This window comes from Protopterus annectens, chromosome 11.part0, assembly GCF_019279795.1.
Source record: "Protopterus annectens isolate FY-2018-M chromosome 11.part0, PAN1.0, whole genome shotgun sequence".
In the NCBI taxonomy this organism is placed as follows: domain Eukaryota; kingdom Metazoa; phylum Chordata; order Ceratodontiformes; family Protopteridae; genus Protopterus; species Protopterus annectens.
In genome coordinates this window covers 1,459,473,552-1,459,493,628 of record NC_056745.1, presented here as the reverse complement: position 1 = coordinate 1,459,493,628, position 20,077 = coordinate 1,459,473,552, and the positions used below count along the sequence as shown (strand labels likewise).

At 38.2% G+C, this 20,077-nt stretch overlaps 1 protein-coding gene across 1 annotated transcript in view; it reads left to right on the top strand.

The window, feature by feature from the left end:
* Positions 1 to 20,077, top strand: part of CADPS2 (calcium dependent secretion activator 2) — a 5,163,308-nt gene that overhangs the window by 1,517,851 nt on the left and 3,625,380 nt on the right. The gene's annotated exons all lie outside the window — the stretch shown is intronic.

Below are 20,077 nucleotides of genomic sequence, written 5' to 3'. Positions count from 1 at the left end.
TTTAATAAAACATTTTCAAAAAAATATTGAAACAATACTAATTTCCTAAACTTTAATCATACTTTGACTTAGGAATGGGGCCCTTTTCCTTCATGGTTTAGAAACCCAGAAGACTTGGAGAAATCAAAAAGTACAAGGAAGGGAATTACCCCAACAGTGTCACAAGAGGATCACCTAAAGGCCTTTGGAAGATTATCAGAAATCTGTCAGGAACCACACATAGTAAATAAAACTGTGATATAAATATGAAGAAAAACACACTCACCCTTGTGTCACTGAAGGCCATAACTGTAAAGATCATCTCATCTCACATTATTCACTAGTACCTCCTCCCAGTCAGTCACAGACATGATATACATATCCACTTTACACTTTAGGAAAGTATCCTAAAAAAGGGACAACCTGTTTAGAATGTTTGGACCTAAGTTTCAATCCTAAAACAATGACTCTACATGTTATATTCTTTGTGTTGCAGTATCAGTTATAACAAAACCACTAGCCCATACTTTTAACTTATCTCTTAATCTTGATACAGTCCTGTCAATCTCTCTGATATTAGTGCTTCCTTAAATAGTGTGGTATTTTTAACTCGTAGCTAAATGATGTCCTATAAGCAAAATCCTTGCAGAATCAGCCTACCTGTAGATTCTTCAAAACAAACACACAAAAATGATCCTCTGCCAGTTATCAGAGTGGATTAAGGAAGAGGGACAGTGTAATTACATGTTTATGTTGTGTAAATCATCTCATCTACACCAGCATACTCATTAAATTCAAACAGTGTTTGAAGTTCTAGACTATTTGCTCTTCCTTCTAAATATTGAAAATACTTGCATTTGGTGGTGGTGGGGGGGGGGGGCAGTGCAGTTAAAGTTTGTTATGGCTTTTGACTCCATAATCTCAGAAAATGTATCATTTCAGTAGGTGTTCTTCAGGGTCAGTCTTGGGAGCAGTCTGCTTTGTTTATTTGTAAGTGCCCTTCCTGCCCCAAAGGGTGCATTTAATTCTTCTTAGTAATGCTAAAACCTGCCAGGTGGACCTTCTGAAGGAACCATTCTACTACCCCTTTAATAGTTGAGTCTCCAGTCCTAAGAAAAGAAAGTATTTGGCACCCATTATTGAATAAGTAAGATATACGGTAACCATCTGACATGCCAGACATGCTCGTGTGAGTCCCAAAACACAAAGACTGAATGATCAAAAAATGGACTTCTTATATCAAGTATGAGTTTTCTCAGAATATTTCCCTTTCTCTGAGGTATGGCAATCTTTGGGTTTAAAGGAGAAGAATGATGTTCAACATTCGCTCTTGTCCTTCATTTCCACTCCCTTTTTTGGATTTGTTTGCAGTCAACATTTTGAGTGCCGACATTTCAATAGAGAGCCAAGATATGTATACCTTTAAAAGGGTTGGATCCATATAGTAACCCATTAAAACTGATATAGGAAAAAGGTAGGTGTGTGCTTGCATGCAACTCTCTTATATACCCAAGTAATCACTTTATCTGTTAATCTGATAACTACATTCTTAAATATTCTAGCTACCACAATCTACTGATTAGTTTTCTGTCTCCTAAAACTATTTCCATTGTATCATTCCTTTTCAGTGTCTGTAATGGCACCAGGTGATAACACATAAGTGTAATTACCAAAGTCTCCTACTAAGTTAATTCCTTCTATTAAATAGGTTGTCTTTTAATAAATTATTGTAATGTATTTATGCCTGTTTACTTACCATTCTATTACTCTTTCAATATATCTGAAAATGAATCTTACAAATTTTATATTGTTATCTTTAATGGTTATGACTTTGACATTTAAAATTTTACATTGTGTGTTTAACTTTGTAAAAAGTCATATTTTTTGTATTTTAGTTGTACAAGTTATACATGTCTACACCCTCACCATCAGAAAAAAAGTATTATTAAGGGTCAAATGGTGAGGTTATCAAGACTGGTTAGTGATGAGAAGACTTTTTTGGATGAGATGTACACTTTAGTAGGGATGTTTTTAGAGAGAGGTTATCCTCTAAAATTGGTTTTAAACACAAAATGTGAAGTGGTTTCCAAAAGGTACACATCTTTTTTTCCTATTTTAACGTCAGGTACTAAAACTGTGGATACTACCACAAGGGATAATTCTGACATACTTGTTTTAAAATGCAACCCTTTGTGTACCCCCCTTATTGAAACAACTAAAAAATTGTGGCAAGTTTGTTTCAATTAATATACTAAGACAAAGTTGGGGGCTCAACCCACGGTGGTATTCAGTAGGGGGAAAAACATTAAAAACATCCTGGAGGACAAGAAAAATAGATGGTACAAGTCTTTGATGGTCAAATGTGGGCCATGTAAATTTTGTCGCTACATTAATGACGGGCCATATGTGGCGATACACGGACATGATTATGCTTTATCATGCCCAGGGAGATGTAGTTGCAATACTACGATGTTGGTCTATGTTGCCACGTGTGTCAGTTGCCATGCTTTCTATGTGGGAAAAACTGTCCGAAAGCTAAAGGACAGGATTGCTGAACATCTTAGGGCCATTAGAAGGAAACATGGGCACAATGCTTTATTCAACCATAGTGTTGGTTGTCCCAATTTTAAAAAATATATTTTCTTTGTTATTGACCGGGTGGTACCGACCTGTAGGGGTGGCGATGACAGACTTCTTGTTGAAAGCAAAGAAGTAAGGTGGCAATTGAGGTTAAATGCCACGCGACCACCAGGACTTAATGAGAGTATTTCCCTCATGCCCATGTTAAAGCAGAGATCTAACAACATTATTTAGTACACTTACTATACTGGGTACAGTGTTCATTTGGTACCCGGAACAGGTACACTGTGGGGACGTAATAGTGTTTTGAATAAGTCTGAAACCATAGTTTGGTATTGTTTCAAACTTCAAAAGTTAAAAGCTAATAGTTTTTCAGCTTGAGTATGTTTACCAGCATTGCCTGCTGCTATGTTCTTTTTATATATATGCTTTTTATATAACAATGTTTTTAATTCATGGAACTAATTTTTACAGTATTTTTTTATATGTTCACTTAAACTTTTGAACCAATTTTGTTGTTTTTGGAACCTAGTGGATATGTTAAATTTGGCTAGGTATTATATGCATTGTTAAATGGATTCTTTGATTTGTTTTAGATGAAATGATTTGCACTAAGCACTTTCTTAAGGGCGGTTCATCTAATGTTGTTTTATGGCTGATGATTGGCTTATCAATTAATTAATTAAGTGTTTGTAAAAAACTTTTCCACTATTTATTCTGTTGTAGTTAGAGGTTTCTTTGACTCTGCTGAAGCCAATTACTGGTGAAAGCGCTTAGTCGAAGGAACATTTTGTTGTCAGTAAAGCTTGTGTGTTCCAGGTTGTTGTTGGGATAATTTTTTCTACTTTTCCAAGTCTTTTGTTCCTGTTGGGAATTTGTTTTTGCTGTGTACTATATAAAAAGCCCCTTAGTAAGGTTGCCCTGCTAGAACTGGTTTGCTATGGCAACATATTAGGAATGAAAGCAACTTCATGCATTTCAAAATGCAATTACTGGATCACTTATGTATGGTTTATAGATGTAATCATTGTGGTCTGAATGTTTAATCTACTAGTTGTTATAAAGAGTAGTCAGTCAGACTTTTATGATGTATTGTTGATCTCGTAGTCATTATAAAAGGTAGTCAGTAAGAATAGTAATATACATGATTAATCTCCCAGCTGATGTGAATTTTAATTTGAGATAGGGGACATCAGTTGCTTTTATAATTCAGATGACTGTAGCCATTGAATTATTCTACCTTTTCCCTTATGTGTATCAGCTTTGCAAAAAGTCTTTTTAGTTTTTTTGTCAGTTATGTCATTGTGTGAGTCAATGTTCTTCTTGTCCCATGTCATGTGCAGGCAATCCAATGCCCCATGTTTTTGCCAGTTCAAAAGCAAACCATTTTGATTCGATTGCATTTCATGATAAGTGTGCAACCGGGACCATCTCATGACTAAAGAGGTTCTTTGGACCAGCTCACCTACTAGTGCCTTCTGTGCAGAGTCTGCATGTCCTCCCTGTGGTCGTGTGGGTTTCCTCCGGGTGCTCCAATTTCCTCCCACATCCCAAAGACATGCTGTAGGTGGATTGGACACTCTAAATTGGCCCTAGGCATGAGTGTGCGAATGTGTGTGCCTTCTGTGGAAGGTTGGGCACCAGGCTTGCAAGTCGATACCATAAAACTCCACTGCCAATCATGAGCAGACAGGTGATCCACTGTGGTGACCCCTAACTGGGAAAAAGCCGAAGGAAAAAGAATCCTCAGATTATTCCAGTGATTTGCCAGAAAGCAACCAAAAACATAAGGCAAAAATCTGGACAGTGGAGATATGTGCTTGCTAGCAAGACATTAAACATAATGATTATACCGAGGGATGTTGCTTTATGGACTTTTAATGTTTCAGAATTAAAGTTCTATGACTATGAGTAGACAAACTGTATGGAAACAGCATATGTTGGATACTATTTATGATTTAGATTTATAGCTGAGGTGATGTTGCAAACCACTACAGTTTTAGCAAAAGCACCTGCTTGCTACAACTTATATCACACATGAAGCTTTGAAGCAAACTCTTCAGTTCTGGCTACAACGTATTGAGTGGAATTCATTTTCTGATTTGTATTCAGAAATATCAGTACAGTGCGACCAATGAATCGGCATTTTACAGTTGTGTACCATAATACCTCGCTGCCCTCTTCACCCCACCCTAGCCACACATCTTCTTCTTTCTGTTAAAATTTTGCTGTGTTAGGAATACAAATTAAGCTAATGAAACTAGACGTCATGAAATGTTTGTTTAGCGGGATTACCAGGGGCATAAGCATTTAAACATTTTGCATGTGCGCTGTGATGGTGGACAAGGGCAATTGTCTTTGGAGCTGCTTGTTGTGCCAAAAGTAATTTGATGACAGCCATGGGATATGGTCTCACAATTTATTCCATAGGCGCCACAGATATGAATATGAAATGTGCACACAAATTAATCACTACACAGATCATTAAGTGAAATCAGCCAAACCAAACATATCAAAAAAATGCTGTACTCCAGGAAAATCAAAAATGTAAAACAAGCATTTTTATTTAATTTAAGCTCTTTTGTCTGAATTTCAGCAAACTTCATCAGACACTAAAACTTAGACTAACACACTTTAAAAAATGTTATAAAAAGAAGCTGATCAACTATACTGTAAATTTATAGGAATATGCATTTAAATACACCTTTAAGCATGAATGTGATTAGATCTATGCAAACTAACTTGTAGTTTGTAAATAAAATGTACTAATAATACCAACTGCCAAGTAATGAGAAATTAATGATTTAATAAAATGTGGTTTTGAGTTATAAGTTGTTGCTCTTGGCTAAAGATACAGCATGAATAATACCCAGGGGGAGCATGGCATTTAATGAAAGTTGCCATCTTAATTTTTTATACTCCAGGGTGTCTTCTCAACATCCTCCCCTGGAGATATATTTATTTCATTAAAGAAAAAAAGAAAACCAATTTGTTAAAACTCCTACATTTAATGTAATTTGCTAACTGCTGCCTTATTTATGTTATTCTCATGCTCTGTACTGTTTGCTGAAGTTGTCTTTCTGTTTTTTCCCCAGACATAAATCATCACTAAATAGGCAGATGGATTAATATACTGCACTTCTGCTTTTACAGTTGTAGGAATTTGGGGCATGGTATTGTTCTAGCATAACCTGCAGCAGTAACATTTGCACTTTTGTTTCTGTGTTTACAATATTTACACACTGAACATTTTTAAATGTTTTGTACACTTAGTATGAAACTTGTGTTTATCTCATTTATTTCTTTCAAGAATATATTTTATAGTAATATCCCTCATATATAGAACATTTTGATCTGTTGCTAACATCACAGTGTCCATATTCTTATTAACTGTATAGCTTTTACTAATAATTTTCACTACTATAGTACTTTGGGGCATGCTGGGAATAATCTTGGCCTCAGAGAAAATTTTGTTTTCTGCTATAACTATTATTTTCTGATTTTGTAACAGTGTTTGCATAAATTGAGTAAAATCTTTTTCTTCAAATAATAATTTCAGGATACGCTAACCTCTGTATGTAAATATGTGCTTCACCTTAGTAAGCTCATGTAAAAGTAAATCATTTTCACAAACTAACCTGGATAATCTTTCTCCTGTGCTATGTGGGATGATCACTAGTGAAGTATAGAAATGCATTCAAATAAATGGGGTTTCTATACTTTCTAGAACAAAATCTTTTTTTTTTTTTTTTTGCTTTCACCCCTGTATATTGTCATAACCAGGTATTTGATGTAATTTGTAGAAGATTTATAGATGAATTTTACAAATGAAAGCAGTACCTAGCCATATTAAAAATGTAATCCAGACATCTTAGATAGAATTCAGTATATTTCACATACATATGTATATGTGTGTGTGTATGTATATATATATATATATATATATATATATATATATATATATATTTGTGTGTGTATATACACACGCAGCTTAAATCTGTATCTATAACTATATCTATGTCTATCTATATGTGTGATTGCAGACAGAATAGGGACCACACTTTGACTGCAGTGGATTTTTACATCTTTTTTCTCTTTACTTGACTGCTTCTTCAGCAAACGAAGGCAGTCAATGCACTGCAAGGTAAGGTCATAAACCAATGCCTTGTCCTACTTCGTTATGTTCAACTTTTATGACTGAGGGAAAATTGCAAGTGTCAGTGGCTTGTCTTTCTCATTCCTTGGCGAAGGATTTAGGGGTTATGTTTGCAACACTGTGTAAACGGGTGCAGAATAGAACTCTTCACCTTAGCCATAATTCATTTTATACTGTTCATTAATTAGATCTAATTCATTTAGCAGAATATTGTTCTAAAGGCTTGCTTTTGCAGTATCTTCATATGGAGGTCACTGGGATTTCTGAAGTGTATTTTTAAGAATGAACAATTGTTCTTGATTACAGTTTTGGCTCACTTTCCCTGTTATTCTGCTGCCATAACCACAAACTCTTCTCACCACTCTCAGGATATGGAAATGGTTCTATTACACCACTTCAGTTTACAATTCAGAACACATAACCTCATAAAGAAAGGCATAGGTAGGTACTAGGCTATCGGTCCTAGGGCCTATACAAGCCCAGCCAAAAACGTACCCTGGCTTTTGCCACCCAAGAAAATTATTGTCCTGTGCCACTGTCGAGCAGAGCCACAGAGGTGATCCCCGGGGTGAATTTCCTATTTCCCATTCAATCATCAAGATTTTTCTTGAAGAGTGCTAATGAGGAGCTTTGTTTGATATAGATAGGTAGTTTATTCCAGAGTATGGGAAGTCTCTGGGACAGGAATCTATCCCTCCGGCATGTTCTGTTTATTGTGTTGACAAGGTTTTGGTCTCTAGAGCATGTAGCTCAGAGGGATTGGGACTTCTTTAAGTTGAGCATGTCCAACAGCTCTGGGTTTGACATAGCTTTGTATGTAAGGCAGAGATCACCTCTGAGTAGGCGATATGTGATGGAGTAAAGCTGCAGTTTTTTGAGGCAGTCTGCGTAGGGCATCTGTTTGAGGCTGGTAATCCTCTTTGTGAGGTATTTCTGTGGCCTTTCCAGTTGTAGATGTCTTGTGAGTTACATACCAAAAGGGGCATTGTACTCTATAATTGGTCTAATGAGTGATGAGTAGAGGGGAACAATTACCTCTTTTTTTCTGCATGAGAAACCTTTTGTGATGAGGTGCGCCACATAGAAGGATTTCCTGACTACTGTGGCGATGTGATTATCAAAGGAGAGACTACTGTCCACCTGTGTCCCAAGGTCTCTTATCACACTTTCGGTGTTAAGTATACTACCGCCTGTATTGTAGTTCATGGGTACAGAGTTTTTACCAAAGGGGATGACAATGCACTTTTTGGCATTGAGCTTGAGGCCATGGCTTTGACACCAAGCATCTGTCTCAGTGAGGCCCTTTTGTAGGATGTCCACATCGTTAGGAGTTTCGATTATGGCTCCTAGTTTGCAATCATCTGTGAACTGCATTAGCCAAAGACCTTCTCTGTTAGCCTGTACTTCAGAGAAGTAGATACCAAATAGGAGAGGACCCAGGACTGACCCCTGTGGTACTCCACTTGTCACTGGTCTGAAGTCGGATTTGGAGTCTGCTACTTTCACAGTGTGGGTTCTTTCAGTAAGCCAGTTGGCAACCCATCTTGTGAAATAGGGATTTATAACTAGTTTAGTGAGTTTATCTATAATTCCAGAGTGGGGGATGGTGTCAAAAGCCTTGGCAAGATCTAGATAGGCTGTGTGAACCACCTTACCCTCGTCTATAGCTTTGGTGACTGTTTCAAAGAAGTCTTTCAGGTTTAGGAAATGTGATCTGTCTTTTACAAACCCAAACTGGGTGAGGTCCAAAGTTTGGAGATTACCAATGTCTTTGTTTATAAGTTCCATGATGATACATTCCATTGCCTTGCAGACCAGGCTCGTGAGGCTAATGGGGCGGTAGTTCCCAGGGTCCGTGGTGGCTCCCCCTTTGTGGAGTGGGATAACCATCGCTGTGCGCCATTCAGTGGGCACAAAGCCTGAGGTGAGGCTATGATTGAACATGGTACATAGGTGGGGTGCCAGTTCGTTCTGTAGTAAGTGTAGAATGCAGCCTGGGATGTTCTCTGATCCCATGGATGCTGTGTTCTTGTCTTTGGAGAGTGTGGTTTTTACCTGTGTAGCCATGATTACAGGAACTTTGCATTCTTCCGGTATAGAGATGGGCCCTTTAGGGGGTGAAAGGGGAGTAAAGTTAGCACTGACCCTATCTGCCAGGATGTTGGCAATATCAGTTGGGTCTGTATATTTAGTGCCATTGTGCTGTAACTCAGAGCAGATCTGAATGTTGCCATTGAGATTCTTGACATAGCTATAGAATGCTTTGTGGTTGTCTTTAGAATCAGCAGCGATTTTGTTTTCGTAACTAGCTTTGGAGGATTTTATGAGGGATTGCAACTTCTTACTGAGGCTGACCAGGGAGCTCCTCCACTCATGGGATTTTACTCTTTTGCAAAAGTTTCTTCCTTCTGTTGTAGAGTTTGTTTATGGCAGGGGACCACCAGATTGGCTTTCTTTTTTTGGAGGACAGTGTCTTGGTTCTGTTTGGGATAGCATGATCCATGCACTTGTGTAAGTGCTTATAAAGTGCAATTGTGTAGGATTTAGTAGCCGTAACTGTATTGTCCACCTGCATGGGTGTCATGAAGTTCACCACTTCTGTCTTAAGAAGCATGAAGTTGGCTTTGGAGACATTTTTTACCATGGTTTCCTTAATGGGGGGGGGGAAGCATGTGGATATCTAGGGTGATTAGCTTATGGTCGAATCGGACCAATGAGGCATTGACTTCAGGTGTAAAACCACCATTCACTCATGTTGGTAATGACTAGGGCTAGGATATTGTTGCTCCTGGTGGGGTGTGGATAAGTTGATCCAGGGCATTGGAGTTTATGAATTCCAGAAAGCGTTGAGTGAAGGAGTTGGTACATGAGTAGTTTTCCCAGTTAAAGATGGGGTAGTTGCAATCGCCCATTATTAGGGTGTTTGATTGAACCCTAGTATTTTCCAGTACATCAAGAAAAGAGGAGTGGGAATCCTGGGGCATGGTGGGGGATCTATAGCAAGCTACAATTTGGATTGCAGTTTTTCCCAGAGTTAGTTGCACTTGGATAACCTCGGATGCATTATGCTGAGCAACTAGCCTGGAAGTGTGGATATCCTTAATGAATATGGACACACCTCCACCTTTGGTGTTCTGGTCCAGGTTACATGGCCGAAAAGTGTGGTATGAGTTATAGCCTGGTAGTGCAGGGGTGCTGTCTGGAGCCTTGAACCAGGTCTCAGTCACTGCACAGATATCGATGTTCTCCATTTTAAGGAGCGTCTCCAATGAGTGCATTTTGAGATTTAGACTTCTAGCATTGAGTAGCATCACCCTCAGTGTTTGCTTGCCTATTCCTGTTACGGTGGTGAATTTGTCATTTGAACCTTGCCTAAGAATGGCACTAAAGGGGCAGCAAGAACTTAGCCAGTATCCGGAATCCCAGGGGTGACAGGTGCAGGCCATCTCTGGCAAAGCATCGTGGTCTGTTGACCATGTCATCCCAGGCAGACAGATACCGGATCCCCTTAGAATGACACCAGAAGCTTAGCCAATTGTTAAAGTCAATCAGTTTGTCCTTGTACTGCGGTATCATTCTGGGTGAACCTATTCCATGAATTTATAAATGATCTTTACATTGGTTTTTGAGGAACACAGCTTAGGAAAACTCACATCCAAGAAACTGCAACATTTTTGTTGTGGGTCAAGTTTCCTTTACCCCAAACATGGAGGGTTTCATGCCCTAAACTCACTACCTTGTTTTTATTACAGATTCAGTACAGCTTGGAGAAAGAAAGTAATCTTGAAGATGGCAAAAGACACTGGTTGAACTAGAGTACCTCAGTATAGTTAATAGTAAGCAGCAAAAAAAAGACGAAGTGCACATAAAAACCCTTGAGTTCAGTCACACTGGGAAGAAGTAACTGTGTTTTGAGCACTTGAAAGAGTGAACTGCTCTTGTTGTTAATTGCACTATTTGCACTATCTGAATAACACAGTTCAATGCTCCTACTCCACAAAAACTGTATGAATAACACAGTTCAATGCTCCTACTCCACAAAAACTGTATGAATAACACAGTTCAGTGCTCCTACTCCACAAAAACTGTATGAATAACACAGTTCAGTGCTCCTACTCCACAAAAACTGTATGAATAACACAGTTCAGTGCTCCTACTCCACAAAAACTGTATGAATAACACAGTTCAATGCTCCTACTCCACAAAAACTGTATGAATAACACAGTTCAGTGCTCCTACTCCACAAAAACTGTATGAATAACACAGTTCAGTGCTCCTACTCCACAAAAACTGTATGAATAACACAGTTCAGTGCTCCTACTCCACAAAACTGTATGAATAACACAGTTCAGTGCTCCTAGTCCACATAAACTGTATGTATAACACAGTTCAGTGCTCCTACTCCACAAAACTGTATGAATAACACAGTTCAGTGCTCCTACTCCACAAAAACTGTATGAATAACACAGTTCAGTGCTCCTACTCCACAAAAACTGTATGAATAACACAGTTCAGTGCTCCTACTCCACAAAAACTGTATGAATAACACAGTTCAGTGCTCCTACTCCACAAAAACTGTATGAATAACACAGTTCAGTGCTCCTACTCCACAAAATGCTGCTTTTTTATCATCTAACAATTGTTTTCATGTTTTTTCTCTTTCAGGTTGTTGTTTTCAGCATAGCATTGTAAGCTACTGATACTTCTCTCAGGGCATTCTTGCTATCTGCTGATCCTACTTCACATGGCTGATGAAAAGGTATTCATCTGCCATGATAGGCAGCTGCATTTTCCTTCTACCCTGGTCCACACTGAAATAATTGGTTTGTTTGAACTGGCTGGCTCCTAGTTTTACTACAATGGTCTCAGTGAGCTAATGCCCTACTGTGGTTGTTGCTGTTTAAATGTTTAGCCATAGATTCCTACTCCATTTAAAAGCTAATGTAGAAGAATTAAAGTTCTTGGACTTTTCCTTACTGCCTGGCGGCTTATTACCTAAGACATAATCTGGGAAGGGCACAGAGATGCTCATGTCCTTACTTCTCATCCCTTGACATACAACTGTTTGATAGGATAGCCGCACTGCACACATTCACAGGTTTTTCAAAACCACACAATTATGACTTGAGCAAACATTTTGCCTTTACTTTTAATTGTGAATATCCCAGCAACATCTTTTACCAGAACATCATAACATTGTAATTTCTCGCTTGCCAGTCATATCTTTTAATGCCTAACCATTGCTTTCTCCAACATCATATCTTGATTTCTGGATGTGGGATAAATACAAAGGGTTAGGACACAGTTTAACTGTAAATAGTAATTGTTTGGGATTTGCAATACAGTAGTAGGTGAACACTAATAACCTTACCTCCTTCTAAGTTCTTCCTATGCATTTCTCAGCTGTAATTCTGTATGTGGGTGTCCAGTGCAGTGTACAAAGGCATTCAATTGCTTTGAATAATGCATATAGTCTCCAAAATAATATTGTTGTCATGGAGGCCAGGCTGGTGATTTAAATAGTTAATGTTGCTGATCCTTTGCCTGAAATCAGAGGGCTTTAAGCCCTGGCAAATAAGCATTTACTATATAGATTATGAAGCAGAGCAGAACAAAAGGTCTGAATTACTGTAAATTACATCTGTTAACTTCAACGCACTTCTCTTCTTTCAAACAATCAAACAGATCTCTGTTGGTCTATGAGTATCTTATTGGTGGACGTCTTACATTACACATTGAACTGTTGCACTGTCCATCTCCAATATCTTCCTTTGGATACCCTTACATTCCAAACAATGTCATTCTGTTTCTAAAGCTCCTCAGTCTTTAACATAAGGGTTGTCTGTGGCCACATGGAGCCTCCTTTTTGAACATCAGCACTCACATAAGGGTTTTGTGTGGCCACAGTACTGCTGTCATTTTTAATACTCCTTACAAAATATGGATACTCCGTATTTAACAGGGGAGGTGTTCATCAGCCTTAATAAAATATTAAGTTTTGTCCCGCAACAAGTATACACAAACATTTAGCCTGAGCCTGGTATAGTCTAAACCTTTCCAGTACAGGACATCTTAGAACTTACACGGATAGTATCTACTACAGGTTCTTAGTAGTTCTGTGTTTTATCACTAGTTTCCACTGAGGGGCACAATGAGGGTCACTATTTGTCCCTACCTTACTCTTCATTCGTAAACCAATACCTTATTCTGCATCTGCAGTCTTCCTTTCATAGTCTGATATCCTTATATATCTCCACAATCACTGCTGTCCTATAATTTGCAAATTCTTATTCAGGCATAAGTTAACAAATGTGTGTGCATATGTGTATGCTTTTTTGTGAGTATGTATATGTGTAAAAATAATATATTATATACATTATGTTTTATATATATATATATATATGTGTGTGTGTGTATGTGTGTGTATGTTGGCTGACTGAATTTTTTGGAACTACGTTTGACATCTGTTTAATCTGCAAAATTTGGTTGACTAAGCAGATGGTTGACAGGTATGCGAGATCACACAATTCTCTGGATTGAAGACAATGCCTTTCCCCAATACTGGACAATCTCAGGTTTAGCTTGCCCCCCTCCCATTACAAAATGTGATGTTCTTTTCTTTTTAAGTTTTAATTTTAGATGGATTGAGGTTTTTGCTTGGTGTATACATAGTAGTATGTTGAAATTATTGTTGTTGATACTTTGAATGCTAATGTACGGTCTTTTGACAAAATTACTATACCCGTATATTTTATATGTGTATACTTTTTAACTTCAGATGTAATGTTACTGACTCACACAAATATGTTCTGGACATGTGTTGCATTCCTCATACTAAGGAATCATAGGTCCTCATCAAATGTAAATGGAGAGTAATTCATCTTGATAGGCTGTACGACATTGAAATGATTCATATTTGGTGTCCACAAGTGAAAAGCTACATCTCAGTTATTGTTTGTTTGCTCCTAGTAGAAGTTTCATTGTATTATAGTTTACTGCTGAAGTTTATACTAGAGCTAAGAATGGTTCTGACTTAAGATTTTGCATGCTCCTGTACCTTGAGTTGGGCTAGGCCTTTTGCCTTGTCAGTATATGCCCTCACTTTGAAGTGATGGATTGTAAGGAAAATTTGTTGTTGTTAGTTATGCAAGTCTCTACATTTAGAAACAATAATCAGAAGGGGCCAAGGGTTCTTAAACAGTTCAAATAGCAAGGTTGAGTGTGGGTATCTGTTGTGTGCCCCCATTGCATAGATTTATACTTGCTATTGTCCAATGTTAACCACAATGGTTGATGCCTTACTGGTTGAGTGAATAATTACTATAAATAGGGAGAAAATTGAATTACCAGTGACTGAAAACATAGTGCTACTTATAGTAATCAGATGCATTCTCCATATCTAAATGTTGGAAGGAACTTGGAGACCATGTCTACATATTGCTCCTGTGCACAGGAGAGGCTTTATAATGCTGCCAGAGGCAGATATTATTTTCTCCTGTTTTTTTCTTTTATTAATTGTCCCATGGGTTTTGTTAGGACAAACATTTGTTTTTGTGCCACAGATTCATGCTAGCTTACTTTAAACAAGCTTGGAATATGGAGGTCTATTGTAACTCGGGTGGAGTAGTAACGGATTGATAGTAATCCTGAAGCATGTAGTTAAACCTTTCAACATTGATATGCTTACTATGTGTAATTAGGTCTTCGATGTGCATTCCCATTAATGAATGTTTGCATAAATGCTTATTAGTATGATAGACGTGCATTTTGGATTTGAGTTTCTCTACGGGTGCCTGTGCCTTTTGATCTAATAAATGCTTGTATCTCCTAATAGAAGAGCTTGTGTTTTCAGTCCACTATATTTCTTGGCTGTTTATTGAAATTCTTCTTACATAGAGTTTACCTCTTTATGTCTCTGTAGGCACTGCTGGTTAACTCACCCTTGGGTACAAGAGGGTTCTTAGGAAACCGTTACTATATACCCCAGATCCCTGCTGAGTTCTGAGAGTTTTCAGATATGCATACAAACTGGTTGGAGACTTGAGAGTTCTCAGGCATGTGTGTAAATTGGTTGGAGACTTGAGAGTTCTCAGGCATGTGTGTAAATTGGTTGGAGACTTGAGAGTTCTCAGGCATGTGTGTAAATTGGTTGGAGACTTGAGAGTTCTCAGGCATGTGTGTAAATTGGTTGGAGACTTGAGAGTTCTCAGGCATGTGTGTAAATTGGTTGGAGACTTGAGAGTTCTTAGGCATGTGTGTAAATTGGTTGGAGACTTGAGAGTTCTCAGGCATGTGTGTAAATTGGTTGGAGACTTGAGAGTTCTCAGGCATGTGTGTAAATTGGTTGGAGACCTGACAGTTCTCAGGCATGTGTGTAAGTTGGTTGGAGACTTGGGAGTTCTCAGGCATGTGTGTAAATTGGTTGGAGACTTGAGAGTTCTCAGGCATATGTGTAAATTGGTTGCCGAGCTCTTTGAGCTGTTATTTGAAGGCACGTTGAGTGAGGTGAAGGGAATGGTGACAAACAGCTACAGGAAGGAAAATAAAAGTTTCTTAGGACACTAGGTGTTGCTGGCGATTATGTATTGTTATAGCCACGTCTCAGCTATAAAAATTCTGTCCAGTATAATTGTAAAAGGTCACCTTAGTGAAAAATGTGCGCTGACTAGAAGTTCATTACTTTATAGGAGGTTACTAGGCTACTGGCACTAGAGCCTTTACAAGCCTAGCCATGTTAATCCCAAGTATCCCCACTTCTTCTTTTTGGGTAGTTCACAGAATGAATTTATGAACAGAGCTGTAATTAATTCAAAAGGTGCTTCAACAAAGTATTAGTTTAAGGGTGGGCGCACTTATGCAATCAGCTTGTTGTACATTTTTTTATTTTTATATTTTTCCCCTAACAAATTTGTTTTGTTTTTCAATTGAATTGTACAGGTTATAGGTCACACTAAAGGTGGGAAAAGTTTTGAAATGATTTATTGTGGTCTCATTTTTTTATATCACAAAAACCTGGTATTTTAACAGGGGTGTGTACACTTTTTATATTCACTGTGTGTGTGTGTGTGTGTGTGTGTGTGTGTGTGTGTGTGTGTGTGTGTGTGTGTGTGTGTGTGTGTGCGCGTGTGTGTGTATATATCAATGAAATCATACAGCCATAAAAGGAAAATACTGAACCACAAATGAGCATGTAATTTTTTTTGTACCTCACACATCCTCCCCTCCTACTCATGTATCAACTCCAAAACATCGCACAACAGTGGAAAATCTCACTCCTCACTGTACTTTGACCTCCTACAATGTAAATCTAACATTGTATGATCATATGACTATTCGCTTACTTCTACCAGCATTACATATGTTCAGTATTCTGAATGTTCATTTGTGTGTGTGTGTGTGCATCTGTATATACATATACACATATGTATATGGTTCATAGGTAAATAACTAGGCTAAATACCTGAAACCCCATTTTAAGCCTAGTCAATAACCTGAGGTCAGAAATAAACCATGCATTTACACACACATACACACACACACACACACACACACACACACACACACACATGCATGTGTAAAACAAAACTACAGTCCAGCTTAATAAATACCGATATTCATACCAGACAATTAAAAAAAAAATGCATTGCATAGCAATGGTGAACATCGTTTTACTACTTTTTTTTAATGTAAAGGGTTTTCCATTTAATTTGTTCTTGAAGTTTTTTCAGGGAAGAAAACTTCTATTTAGACAAAATAAAAATCAATAAAATTATGACACTTATGTAAACAAAATACAGTTTTAGTCATATTACAATCATCTTTGCATATTGTAAATATATATCAGAACAACAACAAATGACATGCTTTCCTTAAAATCATAATACTTCCCTGTTTGTCACCCCTTGTTTTTTAATTCACATGTCACACTAAGATAACCATTTAACTCCAAAGAATTATCAGCTAACTGTTTGATTTGCTGGTGTAGCTCCCTCCACACTGTCTTCAAGTTATATTCTCCATATCTGCAATCAGCTTCCACATGCTTGAGAATGAAGTACATCATTTTTTTTATAATCTGTACATATAACAGAATACTTCTTTAAAACATATGAAGGATGGAATGCTTCCAGTATTCAGGACCCTTGTCAGACCACACCTTGAGTACAGTGAGTATTTTTGAAGGCCATGCAAAAGGAAGGATTCCAAGAAACTAGAAAAAAAAGCCAAAGTTAGGCCACAGTTAGGCAGTCAGAGTTGGGGGGGGTATAGCCAGAAACTAGAAGAGCTAAAACATTTCTCATAACCAGATGAGACAGGTGGGACATGATATGGAATCTTAAGATCAGGTCTGGTTGATATGAAGTGATTGTGCTAAAGACTGGGTGTGGGGGGGGGGGGGTGCAGGCAGTTGATGGTATTAAACCACTTGCTACTACTACTTCGTGCGTTAGACTCATGGACTGGATTACCAGAATGGGTATTAAAAAGGGAATCCATAGAAGAATTTAAGAGTACCTGACATGGAGAAAATGTAAGACAGGAGATAGATAAGCAGAGTCAGTCAAATAATGAATGCATTTAAAAGGTAATTTACTTGGGTTTATTGACCTGCCATCAACTCTCTCATATATTTCTGGAACATTATTCATATTGTAAAATGAGTACATGTCTAACAGCTAAAAGGTTAGGTGGTCAGGAAACAGAAGACTGAGAAAATCTGGCCAGGTTCCCAATCCATGAAATATTGCAGTAAGTAAGAGGTTTCCTTGTTGATCTGTTAGCAGGTAGCAAACACCTCATGTACCTCACACACCCATATTTCTCCCCAGATATAATAATATATGTTTGTGTGTAGTGTATGTATGTATATCTATATTTATATATATATCTATATATGTATCTCTCTATATATCTATATATATATATGTATATATATATATATATATATATATATATATGTGTGTGTGTGTGTGTGTACTTCATGTATTATATCTAAACACAAAATACCTACAAAATCAAAGTTATACCTTGGAATGGTTTATGCCCTTTCCCCACTGTTGTGCAACCTCCGAGTAGGTGTATATAATTAGCAGGGATGTGTGGCGTGCAGCTTTGCAGCGGGGCTTGCCCCCTGTTGCAAAAACATTGACAAATGTTTTAAAATGTAACCTTTGAAAAGCATTGAAAAATCTGAGTTCACCAGTAATAGTATAGGGCCCCCAACATAATATGCAAATGAATGCTGCTGTGCACTTCATGCATGTGTGGTGTGGAGAGTCCTTCTTGAGTTGTGTTCACCACGCACGTGTAAGAGTGTCAGACTAGCTGATGTCCATGCTGCAAGTATGAGATGCACAGGGTACACCACAGGATTATACACTATTATCTGTTCTTATAACACTGTAAAAACTCTCATTGTTAGTTAAAAAAATGAATGTGCAGAGCAAGCTGTACCGTGAGCAGCTGTAGCTAAATTAGTGTAGAGCTTTTATACTGCTCGTCCCATCATTTTCTAAAAGAGAAATACACATGCAGTATTACTGTGTAGTGTGTGTGTGTGTGTGTGTGTGTGTGTGTGTGTGTGTGTGTGTGTGTGTGTGTGTGTGTGTGTGTGTGTGTGTGTGTGTGTGTGTGTGTACGCACATGCACTAGTCCTTTTCTTATGCAAATCCCATGTATGCGTTGTCAACATGCATAATCTCACCTGATGCTGATGGAACACCTCACCCCTTTTTATTCAGTGAAGACACACTGCCCACTACATAATGCATTGTTATTACCTTACACCAAATACATAATAATTAAAATATGTAAAGTTCTACAGGTTTGGTGAACAAGTTCAAGACAAATGTACATTGGTCCTCAAGGTGTATGATGCTTCTGGTGCCATTTTGGAACTTGCCACTTCCATGTAGTCATTCAGTTGGTCATCAAGGTGTATGATGTCTGTGCTGCCATGTTGGAACTTGCCACTGCCCATGTAGTCATTCATTTGACCATCAACATCTAGGATGGTGCCATGTTGCAACTTGCCACTGCCCATGTGGTCTTTCAGTTTGTTCCTGAAAGTATGGACTGATGAGCTGATCTTAATCGAAAGGTGGACTTTATTCCATAGATGTAAAAATATTTGACATATGAAATTGTCATACTTCATAGTGTGGTTGATGCTCATTTTTGTTATGGTTGTGTGTCCTGTTGCATTCAGCACACCAGGGCAGTGTTCTAAGCAAAGGGTTTCAACTATTAAGGGGCCCTTTAATGCTCTTAGCCAAACATAGATCTCCTCTAAAACTGAGACAAAAATCCATAAAAGAGAGTTGCTGCTGTTTTTCACTGTAAGATAACCCTTAACACCCGTTGATTCTGTTTGTGAGGAGTGTTACAATAGCTTGGGTCCAAAATTGACTATATGGTTATGCACAACAGTTATTTATAGGAAGACCCATAGTGTACAAGTTAGCATAACAGGTTAATTCTTTATTTCACTAATATAGCCTAATGGACTCCCTACTGAAATGTCAGGACTCTCAGTGCTGAGTTCCAAAATGCTTAAAACGCCAAAGATAGGATAAAGTGAACATTAATCTTCTCCTTTAAACGTGTTTGTTGCTGGGAGGCTACACCCCGAAGTTATAAATAGCAAATTCAAGGATTCCATACCTCAGGGAATGATAACTATTCTAAGAAGTAGCAATCTTGGAATATGTAAGCATGCTATTAAGCTGTCTGAAATTGATATTTAACTGTAACCTCCAAACAGGCTTCATGTCTCATGAATTGAGAACAGCAACAGTCATCCCACTGCACAAACGTGAGCCATCTACAGACCCTGGAAACTACAGATCCATAAGTCTCGCTAGTCCTGTATGCAAAGCCAGGGTAAAATTATCATGGAAATGATCAGTAATGATGCTGGAAACCTCAAGGCACTAGACCCAACCCAATTTGGTTTCATCAAGGGCAGGTCATGCCTACTGAACCTGGTGGACTTCTTTAAGAAGTTCTCCAAAGCAATGGATGAGGGAAAAATGGTTCACACTGCATACCTTAACCTGGCCAAGGCATTTGGCACAATCCCTCACATGGGCATTGTTGACAAACTTAAGAAGTTAGGTACATACCCTTATGTCACCCAGTGCATAGCCAGTTGGCTCACAGACAGGACCCAAAAAGTTAGAATTGGGGAGTCCACCTCTACAGAGAGGCCAGTCATGAGCGGAGTTCCTCGGGAATTGGTCCTAGGACTGGTCATTTTTGGTATTTACTTCTCTAAAGTCAATGCCAGTGTCACTGTCTTCTGCCTGACCGAATTTGCAGATGCTTGCAAATTAGAAGCTGTCATTGAATCACCTACCAACA